Source organism: Protobothrops mucrosquamatus, unplaced genomic scaffold (assembly GCF_001527695.2).
Source record: "Protobothrops mucrosquamatus isolate PMUCROS unplaced genomic scaffold, P.Mucros_1.0 scaffold479, whole genome shotgun sequence".
NCBI lineage: Eukaryota > Metazoa > Chordata > Lepidosauria > Squamata > Viperidae > Protobothrops > Protobothrops mucrosquamatus.
This window is the reverse complement of record NW_015386799.1, coordinates 1,026,092-1,031,762: the sequence shown is the minus strand read 5'-3', so window position 1 is coordinate 1,031,762 and position 5,671 is coordinate 1,026,092.

Below are 5,671 nucleotides of genomic sequence, written 5' to 3'. Positions count from 1 at the left end.
CCTGACCTAGGGAGGATTTTATATGGGGTTTATTTTTTAGCAATTTGACAGAGACACAACTTTAAAATTTGATTTAATTCGGTTTTATTGGGGGGGGAATGTATTTATGTTTTGTTTTAAATATGTTGTGCGCCGCCCTGAGTCCCGTCGGGAGAAGGGCGGCATATAAATTAAATTAAATAAATAAATAAATAAATATCCTTGGCTGTGCTAGTCTGCGCGGGCTGCGCCCGGGGGCAACTCTCCTCCAGGGGGGCTGCTGGTGAGGAGGGGACCACAGGGGGAGGTGGGGGGGCAATGGCGTGCGTGCCCACAGAGAGGGCTCTGAGTGTCGCCTCTGGCACGGGCACCATAGGTTCGCCACCACTGCCCTATACCATTTCAGACAAATTGTTATCCAATCTCTACTTTAAAAAACTCTAGTGATGGAACACCCCCAACTTCTGGAGGCAAGCCGGGGGGTATTCTAAATATCTAAGCCCATTAAAAAAAAGAAATCTGGTAAGTTCTGAAAAATTCTACAAAGCCATATTCATCCTCTTATTAAATTATTTGGTTTCTATCTTCCTTTTCTTTCAAGAGTTCACGGCAGCATGCCAAGCACTGACTCTTCCATTGTTTCCCTACTGCAATAAGCTTGTCAGGTAGGCTGACCTGAGTGTGGCACCCTCAAAACCATCCAGTAAGTCTCTATGGCTGAAAATCAGCTCCTCAGATCTCAGCCCAATATGTCCCTCAGCTACTAGGCCACACAAATCCTCCCACTGTACTTTCTCAGTCAATTTTCTACAAACAATTCTTGATTCCTGCTAGCCAACTGATGGCTGATTAAGTGATAGAGGAATGGGAAGCCCTCTAGGGCGACTGGTGGTACTCGGATGTTGCCATATCTTAAAAGTGGTACAATGGGTGAAATGGTTGAAAAGCCCTGCTCTAGGGTAGGGAACGTCAATTTTCCCAAGGAGGGCAACCTTGAGTGTTAAGGGGGAAAGGCAAATCAATAGGCGCATGAAGATGCATAGGCATGCACGCACGCACATACTTAAATTGGAAAAAAAATAGCAGTCACCTTCAACATAAAAGCAACACATGTGGGCTGGACAGGGACAACCACAGGGCCAGATGTGGTAAGGGGACTGTAAAATATCCGGGTCTACCCTAGGGCTTGAGGTAGGCTGACTACCTCTGTCCAAGACAGTCATCTCAAGTTAAGCCTGGCCGAAAGTCTAGAAAGAAAGAACGCTGTTCTGTAAAACTGTAGATGAACGTCTGCATAGCCAATAAGATCCAGTATTTGTTTTCAACCAATTCCTCCCCCAACTCCTCTTCCCTATACGATAATCTGTTGTTTTCCCCTTCGCTCCAAGTAGGTTGAAACTGTGCAGCACAGCAGCGCTAATCCTAATCCCTGTCAGGATAAACAGTCTAGATCTGTGAGGCAACATTTACATTCCGAGCCGAAATCAACAGATTCGTTTCTTGCCCTGCTGACTAAGACTGCAGAAGGATCGGCTGCTGCATCCTGCTGCTTTGAGAGCACAACAAGACAGCCCAGTCACACAAGCAGGAACGTGCGCTTTCGGGCGGGAGATGGATCCCAGTTCGCAATCCGGATGATGGGGAGAGGTGGAGGAAAATAACCGAGGCACTTTGCCGCTCTCCTATTAAGGAAAGGCCATGCGGGGCACAGCGTCTCCATCGCTTATCTTCTTCTTCAGCTTAATTGTGTATCTATCTACGGTTTGCAATTGGCAGTCGAGAGCTCTTGGAAGGGCACCATCTCTGCAAAGGGACACAATTCACAGTGACCTGCAGTCAGTGCTTTTTCAGAATTGATTCTTCAGGGCAAGGACCGGACGGCTCTTCTGGCCAGCAATAAAGGGCACGCTGATTCAGCCTCTTCAAGCTTGCCTCTCTAATTGCTGCAGAAACGGTGGCACGGCTTCGTATGATAGAATCACAGCAACCGTGCGGCATTGCTATCAGTTGCTCTAAGGCTTCCCTAAATAATAACAACAACGGCAACACAATTTAACTTTTAAAAACTGCATTTAGAAAACTAGCACTAGGACATTTATTAACTTCCCTTCTAAATGTACAGAGTTTTTTTTCCCATCAAGGCTGCTGTTCTTAATCAAACCGTGGCAACACTTACAAAGATATTAGATGATACACACCAAAAACTAATCAGAACTTTGCCTGTATTCTGCAAGCTTCCGATACAGTTACAGGTAGTCCTCGCCTGACGACCACAACTGAGCCCCAAATTTCTGTTGTTAAGTGAGACGTTTGTTAAGTGAGTTTTGCCCCGTTTTACGACTTTTCTTGCCACGGTTGTTAAGTGGAATCGCTGCAGTTGTTAAGTTGGTAACAAGATTGCTAAGTGGATCTGGCTTCCCCATTGACCTTGCGGTCACAAAAGGGGGATCACGTGACCCCGGGAAACTACAACCGTCATAAATAAGAGTCGGTTGCCAAGAGTCTGAATTTTGATCACGTGACCACGGGGAATGCTGCACCGGTTGTGTGAAAAACGGTCGTAAGTCACTTTTTCAGTGCCGTTGTAACTTCAAGCAGTCACTAAATCAACTGTTGTAAGTTGAGGACTACCTGTTGTAAGTTGAGGACTACCTGTAGATTGATATCTACGCTGCATGAGACCTGATTGGGCACTAAACCAACGAGCTTAGATAAAAAGCAACCCTTGGATAGCTAGAGGGTGGCATAAGTATAACCGATGGCACAGGTATTATCCACCTGCTCCTCTCCAAAATAAAAACAAAATTGATCTATCTAGGTCAGGGGTAGGCAACCTTGGCTCTTTTAATGACTCGTGGACTTCAACTCCCAGAATTCCTGAGCCAGCCATGCTGAGGGGAAAGGGAGAGGTTTCCAAGCTGAGCCACGCTGGCTCAGGAATTCTGGGAGTTGAAGTCCACGAGTCATAAAAGAGCCAAGGTTGCCTACCCCTGATCTAGGTTATAGTATTGCAGGCCATTTGGCGGATCTTGAGAAACAGTGTTCTCGGTTTCCGTTAGCCCACCCATTACAATACCAGCAGCAAAGAACAGAGCCATTAACCTTCTGTTAATGCAATTGTTTTTGAGGAAGAAGAAGTGGAAGGAAGCAGAAAGAGCAGACCTTGATGAGTTTAACCATACTGTTGACATTTCATACAAGTTATTTATTCTTTCCATCTTTCAAAGTTGGACATGTTTACCTCATTTCAAAGAGGCCATATGAGATTAATCATGATAAGAAACATTGGCTCATTGGCCTAGAAAGATCTCTGTTCTTTTGCCTCCCGGGGGCTCTGGAAGATTTCCCCAATTCTCCAAGATTCACCCGTTGCGAGTCAGCCTGGCCCTGACAATTAGCTGAAGTCATTTCCTCTCGACCAAGAACACGATGAGATAAATAAGTTTACGTTCCTCTTCTGCAGGCTATAAATTCTAAGAATCCCTAGCCACAGCATTAAGGGGAACGAGGAATTCTAAAAGTTACAGTCCAACATATCTGGAAACCTAGAAAATGTGGACATCTTCAAACATCAGAAGGAAAGCTTGGATTCTTCTACAGCTATTATAAGCTTAGGAAGCTCTAGGGTTTTTCTTTCTTTCTTTTTTTAATCCTGAGAGCCACTACTGTGGTGGCGAACCTATAGCACGCATGCCAGAGGCGGCACTCAGAGCCCTCTCTGTTGGCACACGGCCACCACCGCTAGCAGCAGGTACNAACTACCAATCCAGTGGATTTATGTGGTAAAAGAAAGGGAAGCGGAGCGTTCTATCACTATCATTTCTCTCACTTCAGGAAGCAAAATGGCTGGAGTTGGCTTCAGCAGATAACATGACCAGTCACACCAACCAATGGTGAGAGTCTGAATGTGGGCACCTGATGAGCAAGAGAAGCCTGGGGCTGCAGCCTCAAACTTCATTATAAACTATGGTGAAGGTGACCTGCCAATGCATGCTCTGATTTTCAGGGAGGGTTGTGAGCAGTTTTTCCTCCTCAGTCTGGCATTAATCATAGTTACTGCTTCTTTCCAGTTTGCTGCTCCAATTCCTAGGCTTGAGATAAAAAAGAGGCAATGTTTCATTTGCTTTCTTGTTTCTTCGCACGCCCTGGCAAAATGTATATCCTGGCATAAAGCTGAAAGAAACATAGCTTCTTGTATTCTCAAGCAAAATATTCCCCAAATTTCCATCATGCTTTCAAAACAAGGACCACAAAGATTCTTTTACCAATGGAAAGGTGGATGGAAATGTATTTTCCCACCTGCTATGAACATAACTTATGTTGCAAACAGGACTTATGAGTAACATTGAACATAAGAGTATCTTCAGAAGCTCCAGGATAGGTAGTCCTTGACTTACAACCACAGTTGGGCCTGAAACGTCCAAGGCTAAGCAAGGTGGTCATTAAGTGATTCCAAATAGCAATCACATGATGCTGAAATGCTACAACTATCATTATTATTATTATTATTATTAATTTTATTTGTATCCCGCCCTTCTCCTCACCGGACTCAGGGTGGCTAACAGCCTTATAAAACAACATTACAACAAATATCAATATTAAAACCAAATTAAAAGAAAATATTCGTAAAGGCCTAGTCGTTAAAATTACCCTTAAAATTACCCTTAAAAACCCCACTAAAATTCCCTAGGCCAATCCCGCTTGTTGGAAAAGATCTCTGGGGGTAGTTCGTTCCAGAGGGTGGGGGCTCCCACCGAGAAGGCCCTCCCCCTGGGGGTCACCAGCCGGCACTGTCTGGCTGACGGCACCCTGAGGAGACCCACTCTGTGGGAGCGTACCGGCCGATGGGGGGTAACCTGCGGCAGAAGGCGGTCTCGGAGATATCCAGGTCATAAATACATGCTGGTGGTTCGCTGGGAGCATGGTGGTTCGTGTGGTTGGGCTGCTGGGTTGGAAGTTAGCAAGTCTGTGTTTGAAACCCGAGTGCTGCCATGGAGCGGAGTGAGCTCCCGTCCTTCACTCCAGCTCCTGCTGGGGACCTGAAGGGAGCCTCCAACTGGGCATTTCCTGGGCAACAGTGATGTCACTGGCTAATCCTTTCAACCCAGAAGTGCCTTGGTGCATCTGACAATAGTGCGATGTGTTGCATCAAGTGCCCAAATATTGATGCTGTGACAATTGTTAAGTTGAGAAAAAAGTATGTCATTTTTTTCAAGTGCTTTTAGAATTTTAAATGGTTGTGAAACAAATGGTCCTAAGCCAAAGACTATATATACCAGGAGGGCCAAACTGCCAGCCCGTGGGCCGGACACGTCACAAGGAAACTGCGCCCACCCCATTGCCAGCAATGGGGAAAAAGTTCCAATACGTTGCACAACATCACGTGACGTCGTGAGTTTGACATGTCTGATATATACAGTATTTGCACCTTAAACAAATTTCTACAATGGCGTTGTATTTCTTACCAAAAGTCACTAAACTAAACTAAACTAAACTAAACTAAACTAAACTAAACTAAACTAAACTAAACTAAACTAAACTAAACTAAACAGCTCTTCAGCCAGAAAATATTTTCCCCTTCCTCTTCTCATTTATAATCTACATAGTCCACTTTCTTTTTTACCGGCTTCTGTGAAGAAATTCATCCGAGGCTTACCCCTTTAACCATTGACCATCCCATACCAAACTTCAT